We start from the raw sequence: 15802 nt of genomic DNA, 5'->3' as shown, positions 1-15802 counted from the left end.
ATGATTCATAACAGTAGCAAAATTACAATTATGAAGCAGTAAATAATTTTATAGTTGGGAGTCACCACAACATGGAATTGTATTAAATTGTCATAGCATTAGAAAAGTTGAGAGCCTCTACTCTAGAAAGATCACTGTTACCCAAATATGCTTTTCAACTCATATTTAAAAAGCTTTGTAGACTAAATGATTGTTTTGAAGAGCACTGAAGAAGGTGAGGTAATCTTATTTCAAAGACTCATATTCTTTCCTTATAGTTTGAATCAAATAATTTGATACTATTTGAACAAAAGTGTAATACTCCATTTAAGGATTTTACAACTCATCAGGAAATAGAATGTATTTTCAACTTCAGTTTTAAGACGTATAAAATTACTTGGAAACCCATAGGACTGTTGTAGAAACAGTTTTCTTCAATGCAATCAGCAGAGTTCAGAAACAGAACTGTGACAAGTAGCCTCATCATATGTGTAAAGACAATTCTTCAAATATTTAAGAGTTACTGGATACCAGCTTAGGTTTCCTTCGGATGTATTTTAAAATTAGAAGCTGCAAATTTGAATAAGCTATATATGAGATACAGGTACTTTACATTCTAGATGGATCATCTCTAGAGGCAGAGGAAAGAATGTAGAAGTGGAAGGAGCCAAGGCCATTTCTCTTTAAATCTCCTGCTGTCATGCTTGGGTCTCCATCAACATTCTACAGAGGGAAAGACTGACACCAAGATGAAGACAGAAGATATATGACTAGTGGGTAAAAGACTGCAGTGTCCTTTAGGAAATGAAAGGAAGAAAAGTATTTTGTTTACTAACATAAATTTTAGTGTGTCAAGTTAAACAGGGGCAGGAGATATGTTCAGAAGATGGACAAGAACCATAACATACAAGACTTTTTAAGATTAAAAACTAATTCTTTTATGCTTTTCTTCTTTTCTGAGTTAGATGATAAGGGATTCTGTGCTAAGCTTCTGTTGGCTTACCTGGACATTAGAACAAAGGAGTTGACCAGTGAATAATGCACTAAACCACATACATACATACACACACACACACACACACAAAACCTAAAACAATAGGTTGTGTTTATCTCATACAAAAAAACTAACAGTGAGTTGCAGCCTACCTAGTTCAGTGATGCGATGAAGGACCCAGGATTTTTTCAGTTTTCCATGCAGTACCCTCAGCCTGAAGCTTAACCTTTTAGAAATCATGGCTATATCATAAGAGGACAAAGGAAATAGGGCAAATGACTGAAGGTATGAAATTAAACCTGTTCTTTAAAGTAGTTCTTCTGGAAATCCCATTTGAGAATACTCTGATTTTTCTTTAACCAGGATTAGGTAAAATGGCTACCCCTAGGTTTCAAGAACAGAACTGAAGGTGAGTCAGTAGATAAAGTTGGAGTTTTATTACTAAGAAATAGTGGTAGACACCTTGTAATTTTTTTTTTTTGGTTTTTCGAGACAGGGTTTCTCTGTGGCTTTGGAGCCTGTCCTGGAACTAGCTCTGTAGACCAGGCTGGCTTCGAACTCACAGAGATCCGCCTGCCTCTGCCTCCCGAGTGCTGGGATTAAAGGCGTGCGCCACCATCGCCCGGCTCGACACCTTGTAATGTTAACCATAGCAAAAAGAATGAATTCACTGGGTCAGATTTGAAGGCTATTTCAAAAACTGTATATAGAGAGATGTTGGAACTTAGACAGATGAACAGAAAATTTTCAGATTCATGTTTTTTTTTAAGAGTAAATTTCTTGATAGGTTTTGCATGGAACGACAGTGAAAGTAAATGAACAAGGATTATTTCTAGGTATTTACAGTCTCTGCAGGGAAAACAAAGCCCAAAACAAACAAACAAACAAACCCCACGGGGGTATTATCTGCTGAGTCAGCAAAGATGGGTAGGTGCTGAACCAGTTTTGGAATTTTATCAATTTAGGCAGAGACTTCACCATTACTAATGTGAGTGGTAAATTGCTTTTGGCTTCTTAAAAGACATACCGTAGCCGGGCGGTGGTGGCGCACGCCTTTAATCCCAGCACTCGGGAGGCAGAGGCAGAGGCAGGTGGATCTCTGGGAGTTCAAGGCCAGCCTGGTCTACGAGAGCTAGTTCAGGGACAGGAACCAAAGCTACAGAGAAACCCTGTTTCGAAAAACCAAAAAAAAAAAAAAAAAAAAAAAAAAAAAAGACATACCGTGGCAGATATTTAGAGAGAAGACTGATCAGTGGCCATAATTATCGACCTTTTCCAATTTCTTATTACAATGCCCCTTGCAAAGTGTAAGTATCTGCAGTAAGTAGTAAATTGAATTCACTAATATTATAGTCTAATGTAATAAGTTCTTTTTGAATAGTAAAAGCACCATTTAGGGATAGAATAATTTTCTCTGAATTAGGTGGGCCACTTCCCTCTAGAGAAATGAAAAGTATGTGTGACTAGCTTGGTTGAGAATGCATGGTTCACGGACATGGAGATGAAGATTTTTTTTATATTTAAGTGAATAATAGAAATGAAATAGTGGAGAAAATTAGATTTTTGTCGGACACCGCCTCTATAATATCATTGTAGTACCGCACTGCTTTTCGGATTAAGATACAGTAACCTTGTAAACATGAGTCAGTTCCCATCTGCTTGGTCTGTTTTTCAAAACCTTCAGAATATAGACACATTCAAGCACATAGTTCACCTTGAGCTTTTAGTGCCTGCAAGTTGTATCCTTGTCTGCATTCTAGTCCTTGTAGACATATCTGTCCAGAGTCCCCAAATGTTGCCCTAAGATTGCCCCTCATCTTGCAGATTTGCTGGGCAGAATGTTTATCATCAGGTTCAGTATCATGCAATGAGGTTAGAACTGAGTCTTAGTTTCCACTAGTTTTATAGTTCTGGAGATTCACAGAAGCCCTTATAAGCCAAGATGATAATCTCTGCAGTATGCCTTGGACTGTGATTTACCTCCTCACCACATCAATGATGATAAGACCAGAGGCTCTGATCTCTAAACTGCTTCTTTCAATTCTTGTTATTATTCACTAATCTTTATACAGCATTCTTTTTCTTCCTAAGCTATAGATTTTTTATACTCCTAATCCCAATTGTTACATCTTCCATCTTCTCATCTAGTAGTGAAACACTTTAATTGTTTACCAATTTGTAATGAAAAGTTAAAGTTATAATACACTGTAATGGATGTCATTGTGAAATTTTATACATATATATGATCATATTTTGTTCTGACCCACTCTTCCCAGTCCTGTAAGTCCCGCCCCTTGCTAGTCTTCTTCGGTACCTAAATAGTCCTTCCTCTTACTGTAAAATCAGAATTCATTATCCTCTAAGCATTTTCTTCTCTCTCATAATCCCATTTATGTGTCTATATATAAGCATATATAAATAATTTTAAATATAGGTCCTACATGTGAAAGAAAGCATTCACTATCTGTCTCTGTCTGGCTTATTTGACCTCACATTGATGATTTGCAGTTCCATCCACTTTCCTGTAAAGATTCTAGTTTCAGTCTTCTTTATAGCTTAATTAAAATCCATTGATTAGAATTTTTGGTGTTTACAGTTTTGACTTCTTATAGATGCTAGATAATCCCCTGTCAGATGTATAGTTGGCAAAGATTATTTTTCCCAATTTTGTAGGCTATTTCTTAATTACTGATTGTTTCCTTTGATTTTTAAGTATAATAGCAGGGTACAAAACCAACATAAAAAGATCAATAATTTTTCTATATATTCACAATGAGCTTACAAGAAAGATCAAGGAGAAAAAAAGAAAAAGAAAGAAAAAAAATACCTGATGATGAAGAAACATGAAAACCAAATTATATGAGTATAAAAAGGGGAATTAAAAAGCTTTCTTTATTAATACAATAAAGTAAAATAAACTGTAAGAATAAGGGTTAGAGTAACAAAAGGACAACTCCCAACCAGCTAATTAATAAAACCCAAATCAAATACCATGCATTATAGCACCTTCCTTTTGGGTCCTCAAATGACAGGCATTAGTTATATGCCTATGTTTTGGAATGACAGATGCATAGGAGGTGTCTTAGTTAGGGTTTCTATTGTTGTGAAGAGACACTATGACCATGACAACTCTTATAATGGAAAACATTTAATTGGATGGCTTACATTTTCAGAGATTTAGTTCTTTATCATCATGGTGTAACATGGTGGTATGCAGTTAGTCATGATGCTGGAGGAGTAGTAGACAGTCCTATTTGTTGACTTACAGGCAACAGGAAGTGATCTAAGACATTGTGTGAGGCTTGAGCATAGGAGACCTCAAAGCCTACCCCCACTGTGACACACTTCCTCCAACAAGACCACACTTATTCCAACAAAGTCATACTTCTTAATTGCCCCACACACTATAAACTTATGGGGGAAAATTCCATTCAAATTACTTCAGGAGAGTTAGTTAAACTAGGAGACTCTTGTCTTTCTTGTTTATGCTGGTGTTGAGTTTGTATTGGACATGGTCTTCCAGTGCTGTCTGCTTTACTAGCATCTCTTCTTTTTGTAGCAGGAGCCTCTGTTGCTCACATTCATTCACCTTTGTAGGCTTTAGGTTGGGTAATCCTCCCATTCTCCCCAGATACCCCAGATAGCATTCTTGATATTCCTAATATTCTAACAAAGAAGAATATTGTCTCCAAGTTTGTGGGAAGCCAAGGAAGCAGCATCAGAATTGAGATGGGCATAGATAGAGGACTTCTTTTTGTATTTCCAAAACAGACAAAGTGCTTATAGCCTTGTCCCATTAGAGGGATGCAGATGTGGTTGCCAAGCATTCTGCTAGAGCTTTAGAGTTCTCAGGCTCTGTAACAATGAACAGTTTCAGATGACTTTAGCGAGACCATGTATAAATGTCATACTTTAATCTTTACCTCACTCTTTTGTAGGTGTTATTTTTAATAACTCTTCCCAATGAAACTTTTACCATACAGCTCTCATCCCAGAGTCTGCTTCCTAGGAAGCCTAACTTAAACATTCACATTGAATGAATGTGACTGGTTCTTAAATATTTAATACAAGTAGTCTTTAAGAGCCATATAGCAAGGGCTGAAATGTTAGATGAATTGAACTCTTCCTTGGAGACTGTCTTGTTTTCTGTCTATGTGGAGAATGGTTTTATGTGTGGATGGAGTTTTTATTTTCTAGTGATTCCCAAAGCATTTATTTCAAGGGCTCAGCCCTTTGATTTCTCTTCTTGCTTTATAATTAGGCAAACTCAACTCTTTCCAATTTCAGTTACCAAATAAATTTGTCTGCTGATAAATGTCAAGTCCTCGCCAGCATGCTAGGCACTCTTAAGCAAGACTGAATGCTACTCTGCTCTGCCTGCAGCTTGGCAGATTGAGAGCATGAGAGGCAAAACATTCTGAGTGGCTCTTCTATTCTAAGAATAGAGTGGAATGAAAATAAAAATGGAAAAGCACTTGGAAGGTTGTGAGAAGGAAGATGAAGGAAAGATGAAATGAAGATCTGAATCAAGAAGGGCTGAGCAACTCATGACTCAGAGATAGGCACACGGTAATCAAATCTATTAAAAACAGTGGCTTAAAGCTGGAACCATCTATGAAGTTTCTAGATGTAACTATCTCTGAAAACATTAAATGAAAATGATGATATTAATGTTCTTAGGTATGGTTGAGGTGTAGATATGAGTTTTGATGTATAAGATATGAGGTTTTGATATAGGGTTTTGCTGTAGATACGAGCAAAGGCATCTGGAAGAGTCTAGACTGAACTGGGCCATGGGGGTGGGGAGAGGCAGGGAGAGCAAGAAAGGAAGAGAAGAAAGAGAGGAGAGGAGCAAGTAGACCAAGAGAGTAGTTTTGGACCAAGAGGCCAGGAGAGAGCCAGCAAGGAGCCAAGAGAGTGCATGACTACAGTGGTGGATTATATAGGAATCAAGCTGTGGGAAGGGAAGGGAAAGGAAGGGAAGTCTGCCCCTTAACTGGAGAGGTTTAGGGTAGGGAGTGGGGTGAGATGTGCTGGTAGGAGCCATAGTGGTGCGGGAGAATTGTCTGTATTCTGTCAATCATGGTTTAAATAAACACTGATTGGCCAGGCAGGAAGTATAGGCAGGAAAGCCAGACAGAAAGTAAAAATGATACAATGAGAACAGGAGAATTCTGGGAAGGAGGAAGTTGATTCCTCCCAGTCCTGCACAGACCACGGAGGAAGTAGGATATGATCTGCCAGCTGAAAAAGGTACTAAGACATATGGCTAAAATAGATAAGAATAATGGATTAATATAAGCTACAAGAGCTAATAAATAGCCTGAACTAATGAGCCAATCAGCTTTATAACTTATAGAGATCTCTGTGTGATTTTCTTTGGGGCTTGCCGCCTGTGGGGTACCGGGTGGGACAGAAACTCCAACAAGCAGTCCCCCCTCATGTTACACCATAGGTGCTGAGCGAGACGTGTTCCATTTCCCTTGGGACCTGACAAACATTAGATGTTAATATAACCTTTGACTTAAAAATTTTAAACAAATTTCAGTGTGTGATTTCAACTTAACCTCCAAATACTCATTTGTCAATTACTGACTCCACTCCTGTTATGGTCATTTATTCTTGAAATAGTCAAGAAATTTCTGACTAGTCCATAAACATTGTCCCTCTATCTAGAAAAATTTTAGTATCCCCAACGAATCTCGTTCTTTTCCAAATAGGTAGAACTGAGTTATAACAAATGTTGCCTTACTGAGGAGGACTGACTTGAGTATTCATTAGAAAAACATATACCTGAACATCTTGTATATATGTGTGTGAATGAAAATGTACACGTATGCATGTGCTGTAGATGCCAAAGTGTAATTTCAGGTGTCATTCTTTAGGACTATTTACCTTTTAAATTTTAGACAGGATCTCCTGTGAGCAGCACTAGCAGACATATGCACACCACAGCACTTTCATGGGGCTTCTGGGAGTCAAACTGAGATTCACATGCTAGTATGACATTTTACTGGCTTAGCAAAGTTCCCAGCTCTATGCAACTTTCTGTTTTGCTGTACAGGGAGATAATCTTTAACTGGAACACTATTTAGCAAGCTTAAGAGGTATAATTTGATTATTTTAAAATTAGGCTTCAACAACAATCATCAAAAATCAGTCTCAGCTGCACAGATACTGTGGTTACTGTTATACTCTCCAGAGGCAGCCAGCTCCGTGTTCATGAAGGTGTGATACTCAGTTTTAGAGAGTTGTTTGGGCAGTTGTTTCCATTCTTCCTACTGTAGTTTTGGAAATAGCAATGAGGGACCCAACACATGTCTCAGTCTCTGTAGGCTTAGACATTTTTGCCAAGTTGGTAAGGAGTGAGGCCTGGCTGCAGCCTAGCGGCTGCGTGGCTAAGAGTGGCCAACAAAGAATTACTAATGTGCCAAAGCTACAGATGACTGCATTAAACTCCATCCTTGTATTCTTGTCATTATAGTTATTTGGCAAATACCAACCATACACGTAGTTCTCTAAGACTCTGACCTAAAATTCCTGCCATTAATAGTAAGCTTTCATTTTACCAGCAAATTCAATGAGTCATGAATTTTTAAAGGTTTCTTTATTATGTATATAGTGTTCTGTCTGCATGTATGCCTGCAGGCCAGAAGGGGGCACCAGATCTCATTACAGATGGTTGTGAGCCACCATGTGGTTGCTGGGAATTGAACTCAGGACCTCTAAAAGAACAGTCAGTAATCTCAACCTCTGAGCCATCTCTCTAGCCCCATGATTTTATCTTACAATGGACTGGGTATCAGTGATGATTTGCAAAACTGATTTCATTTTCAAGGTTAAATGGCAGACTGACTTGGTATGTTGTAACTAGCTGTGTACCTTGATTTTTATCTTTGATTTTCTTAATAAATTTAACTATATTCCTTTAGCCCTGAGATATCAGATAACCAGCTACTGGTTGTTCATTTTTAATGTATACTTTACTCCACTAAATCCTAACACCACATAAGTATTTTAAATTATTCATACATGGCTGTAACTAATATAGTCATGGAAGTTATAACTTGTATAGCTAAGACTACTAATAAGGCCTTTAAGTAAGAATTGCATATTTTATGTGTTTCACTTTGTCAGAAGCAACTCAAAAACTTACATTTGTAATTCTGTCACCAATAAAAGCTTTCTTTTTCAGTTAGTTCTCCATAGAGACCCATACTCTTTCCCTTTCACGTGTTCTCCTTCAGAGGGAGGCACTAGTTTCCCAAGTGGATGCCATGGTTGAGAGTGTCTATGCCTGGCAGAGAAATATTCAGGCCACATATTCAATAGATACCTGTTCCTCATGGAATGAGTGGACTGGAAGGCAGTTGTCTGAGTCTTATACTGCTGAGAACATACGTAAGTAATTTTAACTAATGAGGAAATCTGGGTTATCAGATTTAATTCAACTTCAAATGTAAATGCAAAAAATTGAACTTCTAAAAATGGGTTTGCTCGTTCTCAATAAAACTAAACAGGTTAATTATTGCTGCTACTATATCATGGTGGTCAAAATTATTTTCCATTAAATATTATATACAATTCAATGAAGGGAAGAAATTAAAATGAACTGGAAAAATATTAGCTAATTCATACAATTTTTTCTGCCTTTATTTTTGTAGATTTTTGTTCACATAGTTATCGCTGTTAAGTTTTCTGGTTTAAAGATAATATCATTATCTAAATAGATTTATCCATGGGTACATAATGCTAGTGAAAAGCTTGTATAAAATTTTTTTATGTCATTCCATATTTTTCCATAACTTTGGGCTAACATGTACATCTTATATAATGCTTAATATGAGATAGTCTGCCAACTTTCTAGTTATTAGACGTTTGCTTACAATGTTCGGTTTTTGTTGATAGTTTTGAAGCACATTGCACACTTGTCATCTAGTACATTAATAAGTAATTATTACTCTTTTTAGAAAGAATATGCTCACAAACTCATGCTTAAGTTAATGGATTTAGCTCACATATTTAGTTGGTTACAGGACACTTATAATTGCAAAAACATTAGTGACACAATTCATAACGTGCTTCTTGCATCTTACAGTACAGTGCAGTTTTTTCAGTTGTAGTATTCCCAAAACATGAACTGTCTATGTAAAACCCATATGCACTCTTCTAGAGCACTGTACAGGTCACAGGATATTTAAAAGCTTTTCCCAAATTAACCAAATGTTTGGGGAATTGCTCTACTGTTTGCAGTGCTCTGGTTGAGGTTCTGACTATAATTCTTACTTATGTCTCCATCAACATACTCTTTGACAATATCATGTGTTTCATTATCATTGAAGTTGATTTCACTATAGAGCTGATGGTACTCTTATATGGTGTCTTTGGCCACAGAATATTTTAAAAGTGCTTGTTATGTGACAAGAAATATTCTTTGTGCTGGCATTACAATGATTGATACTGTACATTGCCTTTTAATAAATTCTAAAGGAGATAGATGTTGATAAAACAATTACATAAATCAATGCAAAATTTTAACTTTGACAGAGAGGTCAAAAGTTGTAATTATTATAAAAAGTGATTTTGATCCTGTAAGGGATGATAGAAGTTATAAACAATCTTTAGTTAAGTTAGGAAATGGGGAAAAGATGTTTGTTTAAAGACTTTTTTTTTTTTTAAGAAAAAGCATGGAAAAATGAAGGCATTAAAGGGGAGAAACTAGAATACAGGAAATATTATGTCCTATAAATCATGGTTAGGCACTTTGTCTTAAGAGAACCACTGATGTTTCTAGTAGTAATGTTCAACATGATGGGTGTTTCATGTTGGACAGTTCTGTGGCTGCTGTGTAGGACTGGTTGGAGAGGCTGGTGAGAATACATGTGGTCTGTTAGGAAACTCTTGTCTACAGGAAAGATCACGCTATCAAGGCATTTGATGGCTGTGGTAGAAATGGAAAGGAGTGGGAGTATGCAAAATTATACTGGAGAGTTTTAAATAGCCATTGTTTCTGTGATTTATTTAGGGAGAGAGGAAATTATCAAAAATGATTCGGAGGCATCTGGTTTTTGTGGTTGGATGAAGTATAGTAACAGTAACACAGGTAAGAAACTTAAGAGCTTGTTAGGGAACATTTTACAGAAATTTTTGACATGTTGAGTTTGAGGTATATATATATATATATACAAAAGGAAAAATAAAGTAGATACACTGGTAAAATTGGGAGCTAGATGTATGAGCCTAGAATTAAGAGGATATCTTTACTGGACATTAATGGAGTCACAAGACTAGTGGACATATTGGTTTATTTTGTTCAAGAAAGAGAGTAAAAAGATAAGAGATGGTTTAGTAGAGATGTGAGGAAATCTAGGACTTAATGGACAGGTAGAAGGCAGAAAATAAATGGATATTACAGTTGAGGCCTAATAAATGGAAGACAGGGTACGTGAGGCTACTGGTTGGAGTAAGCACCATCATTTGTATTTACTGATATGAATCCTACAGATGGTCTTAGCGGCATCTGTTTGGTTAGAATGACAGGAGCAATGGCTGGTGAGTAGGGTAAAGACAGGGCTGTCATTGACTAAGTTGTGAATTCTTTGGTGAAGTTTATCCAAGGATAGGAAGGTGGCATTGAGCATCAAGTGAAGTGGGATGAAGCATTAATGACAGATTTGTTTTTGTTTTTGCGATAAAGGAATGTGAATATAGCATTAGGAAATATTTTAAAGGAATATAGGCCTAAAGAAAGGTATCAGAAAGATAAGGCAAGGTTTATGCAATTATTAATTTAGTAACATAGATCTGTATTCACTGAAAGGGATGCATTTCCTAGATGTATTTTTTAAGAATAACAGTTCTATCTTTATTTCAATCTCCAAGTAACTTTATATATACATATTTTTGTATAGTTTGGCATTTAATTTATGTTCAAACCATTTTTGTCTCTTTTTTATAATCACTTTTGCAATAAACATAATCATATATGTTTTTTAAGATTTTTATTTAAGAATTACATGCATATGTATCTGAATGTGGGTATGTCCATGCAAATGCTGATCAGATGAAGACTGGAAGAGAATGTTAGCTCTCCTGGGATTTGAGTTATAAGCAGTTGTGACTACTAGATGTGGGTACTGGAAACTGAACTTGGGTTCTCCTAAAGAGCTGCGGAACCATTTCTCCAGCCCCCATAGCCACATCCTTGAAAATACAGATATACGTATAGACATGAAAAATTTCCAGAAATATAACTGGGTTACCAATTTTTCACTTACAAAATTAGAAAATAATGTCACTTTGTCCTCCAGAGGAACAGTTTCAGTTTACATACACCAACAGATGGAGGTAGTTTTTCCTATGTGTGGATCACAATGTGTTACCAAATACCACTGAACTAAGAACTGCCAGTTTAAAGTTTTACTTATTTAAATTTGATTGAATTTAGACATTTTTTCACATATATAAATTATATTTGTGCTTCTCTCTGTGTGCACATATATACAAGAGCACATGGAGGCCAGAGGTTGACACATGGTGCCTTCTTCAATCACTTTCAAACTCATTTATTTACTTTTTGGAGGCAAAATCTCACTATATTGTCCTAGTAGGCCTGGAATTAAGTACATGTATCAGATAACTTTGGACTCACGAAGATTTGTCTTCTTCTGCCTCCTGAGTTCTGGGATTAAAGACATGTGGCACCATGCCTGGTTTCACTATTTTTGGGACAGGGTGTCTCACTGAACCTGGAGTTCACCAGTTTAGGTAGACAGCAAACCCAGGGATCCTCTTGCTAAGTGCTGGATCTACAGATGGATTTAGCAGCGTCTACCTTTGGTTTGGGTTCTGAGGATTGAGCTCACTCTTCCACACATTTGTGTGGTAAGTTCTTTACTGATTGAGACGCCTCCCTAGTCCTATGTATGTTTCTTTGTAAGTATGGTATTTTTTCATAATACATATACACACTAAAAGAATTACAGTTTGATAGTATATGTTATCTTTCTTTGTAATTACTTTAATGCATTATTTTGGGTAAATTATGGTTTTATTTAACCTTTATGCTTGATAATTTGATTTGGTAGTAGAGAGAGACAGAGAGAGAGAGAGACCCCCACCTTCAGGAATAGGCAAGTGGGAAAACAGGAGTACTTATCTAGAGTCCAGCTGACCTATAAAAGGTGGATCCAAGTCAATTCCCTGAAGCTTACATGATTTTTTTTAAGTTTGCAAAAAGAGATAGATGTTTTAGATATATTAGCATCACCACTGTTTGTACTCTTTACTGAAATCCTTGTTGTTGAAGAAGAGGCAGACTCACCCATTGAGTCATAGTAAAAATCCTGGGGACCCAAAGATGACTCTGGGTTAAAAGTGGTAATACACTTTTCAGAGGACTGGATATGTATATTAGACAAATCTTTAAGTCTGTGCTTAAAAGATACTAGAAGGAAATTAAAATTTTCGGCTTGTATTATCAGAAATCTATTGATTAAGTAAAAACTCTGAACTTTTGAAGTCTTAGTATAATGATAACATATTGAGCATTTTAACATTTGTGAGTTTATCTCTTTCATAGTGAAGTCTGTCAACAAGGTAATCTGCCTTTCTCAGCAAGAGATCTAGTAGCTCTAGAATCCTAGTAGCTTTAGAATTGTATATGTTTTACAAATACAATATAAACTAAGCAAGAATTGATTCTAAATTACATATACAGTATATTCTAAACAACAGGTGAAACATATATATATATGTATATATATTAATTTGTAGCAAATTAAGATTACTTATGTATAAATTTTTAACTATAAGTTTTTTTAAGTTTGAAGGAAGATTTTGTTAGATTCTTTAACCACACCCAATGATTTATAAATCTTTACCTGTAAACAGATAAAGGCTGTTTACACAATAGTCTTAAAAGTTTTTTTTTTTTGAGCAGAAGCTAGAGATGAAATATTTTCAAGCGTGGAAAGTTGGAAACCTTAGAAATAAGAGAATTTGGGATCATTTGTGCAGTAGCAGAAGTTGTTACAAGTTGTGAGAATTTGGAACTCGTGTGCTGTTTTTGGCCATTGATCTCTATGGAGGACAAGCTACTTGCAGCAAGAGAGTGAGGCTTTAATCAAATCTGAGTCTGTGCAGGAAACTGAGTCTGAGTAGAAAAGAAGAAAAGGTTGCGAAGGGAACTCAACCATAGGGAGGGTTTCTTTCTCTTTTTTTTAGTTTTATTTTTTTTGAGAAAGAAAACAAACCTTTTCATTTCACATACCAATTCCAGTTGCTCCCACTCCCTCCCCTCCTCCCATTCCCTCCACCTCCCCTTACCCTCATCTACTCCTCAGAGAGGGTAAGGCACATTGCTTTGGGGAAGATCCAAGGCCCTCCCTACTATATCTAATCTGAGCAAGTATCCATCCAAAGAGAATGGGTTCCCCAAAAGTCAGTACAAGCAGTAGGGATAAATCCTGGTGCCACTACCAGTGGCCCCTCAGTCTGCCCCAGCCATGCAATTGTCAGCCACATTCAGAGGGACTATTTTGGTCCCATGCTGGCTTCTTCCCTGTTCAACTGGAGTTGGTGAGCTCCCATTAGCTCAGGTAGACTGTTTCAGTGGGTTCCTCTTCATATTACCCCTTTCTCTCCCCTCTTCCTTCCCCCTTCCTGTTATGTCCTCTTTTACTGTTGCCTCCTCACTCCACCCTAGCTCCATCCATTTACCTGTGAATTTCATTTTTAACAGCTGAGCAATACTTCACTGTGTAAATGTATCACATTTTCATTAAGGGATTTGTTGATTTCTTCCAATATTTTGTTTGTTTTTTCCTCCACTTCTTTAACGTAATTTTTCATTTCCTCTTTAAGGGCCTCAATCATCTTTATAAAGTTATTTTTAAGGTTGTTTTCTTCTGTTTTATGTTGTTCAGATCTTGCTGTTGTAGAATCACCAGTTTCTGGTGGTGCCATATTGCTCTTTACATTGTTGAATGTGTTCTTACACTGCCATCTACCCATCTCTTCCTCCAGTGAGTGAGACCTGTGCTTCAGACGGTTTCCTTTTCCTCTGGTTGATGCAGGTGATGCCTTTGACCCCAGTGATAGCTCCTACAGGTACAGATGGGACAACACCTCCAGTGCTAGCTGATGCAGTAAGGAATGGACCACAGGCGCTAGGGACTCCTCCAGATGTGGGTGAGGCCAAGGCTCTAGTGGTCACTGTTGCCATGGGGGATGGATGGGGTGTGGGGAAGCAGATGCAACATCTCTAGGCCTAGGACCTAGAAAGTATGACCCTCCAGTCTAGAGCCTAGACACTCACCTTGATGTGTAATTTCCCTCTGCATGCTGTGATTACTTACCATTGATTAATATAGAAACTGCTTTGTACCTATAGCAAGGCAGAACTTAGATAGGTGGGAAAAACTAAACTGAATACTGGGAGGAAGAAGGAAGAATCAGAGAGAAGACATGTAGCCCCACCAGAGACAGACACTGGAACTTTAACTAGTAAGGCGGAGTCACATGGTGATACACAGATTAATAGAAATGAGTTAAATTAATATGTAAGAGTTAGCCAATAAGGAGCTAGAGCTAATGGGCCAAGCAGTGTTTTGATTAATACAGTTTCTGTGTGACTATTTCAGTGCTAAGTTGCCGGGAACTAACTAGCGTCCTTACTCCAACATCACCTCTTCCACTGCACCACATTTTCATTATCCATTTCTCATTATCCATCTGTTAAGGACCTCTAGGTTGTGTGCAACTTCTAGCTATTATGAGTAAAGCAGTGATGAACTTGATGAACATGTGTCTCTGTGGTAGAAGGAGTGTTCTTTGGGTATTTGCCTGTCTTAGTTAGGATTTCTATGGCTGTGATGAAACATCATGGTCAAAAAGCAAGCTGGAGGGGCTGGAGAGATGGCTCAGAGGTTAAGAGCACTGCCTGCTCTTCCAAAGGTCCTGAGTTCAATTCCCAGCAACCACATGGTGGCTCACAACCATCTGAAATGAGATCTGATGCCCTCTTCTGGCTGCAGACACACAGACAGAATATTGTATACATAATAAATAAATAAATGTTTTAAAAAAAAAAGCAAGCTGGACAGGAGAGGAAAGGGTTTATTTGTCTGATACTTCCATAGTTCTGTCTACCATCTAAAGAAGTAACAACTGGGAATTTATACAGGGCAGGAACCTGGAAGCAGTAGCTGACGTAGAGCCCATGGAGGGGTACTGCTTACTGGCTTTCTCCACCTGCTTTCTTAAAGAACCCAGGTCCACCAGCCCAGGAATGGAACTTCCCTCAATGGACTGAGCCCTCCCCCAGCAAACACTACTTAAGAAAATGCTAGATCTTACAGAGACATCTTCTCAATTGAGTTTCCCTCCTTTCACATAACCCTAGTTTGTTTATCAAGTTGACATGAGACTAGCCAGCACAACGCAGGAGATCTGACCCTACCTCTCCTTGACTGCAGCACTCAGAAGACAAGGCCCTGTTCCTTGCCTAAACAGCACAGTAGAGCTAACCTGGGTTACAGGTGATGTTCCCCTGTAAAAGTATGTGGGCGATCTGGCTACACTTCTCTTCGGCCATAAGGTAGAGTGGGTAAGGGAAAGAAGACCTCTAGCTCCCGTTCCTTGTGACCTATGGGAGATAGGAGAGCTAGTCTTAGGGACATGAAAGGGGAGAATTGGCACTGCTCCTTACCTGGGCTGATCCCTTTGGCAGGAGCATAGGTGAACTGGTCCAGAGGATGTAAGAGCAGGAGAGCTGACCCCACTACCTCATCAGCCATGTGTTGACATGGATGAGGGCAAAATGCCCTA

The sequence above is a fragment of the Chionomys nivalis genome, chromosome 21, assembly GCF_950005125.1.
Source record: "Chionomys nivalis chromosome 21, mChiNiv1.1, whole genome shotgun sequence".
NCBI lineage: Eukaryota > Metazoa > Chordata > Mammalia > Rodentia > Cricetidae > Chionomys > Chionomys nivalis.
The sequence above is the reverse complement of the archived record's forward strand: the minus strand, read 5'-3'. Positions refer to the sequence as shown.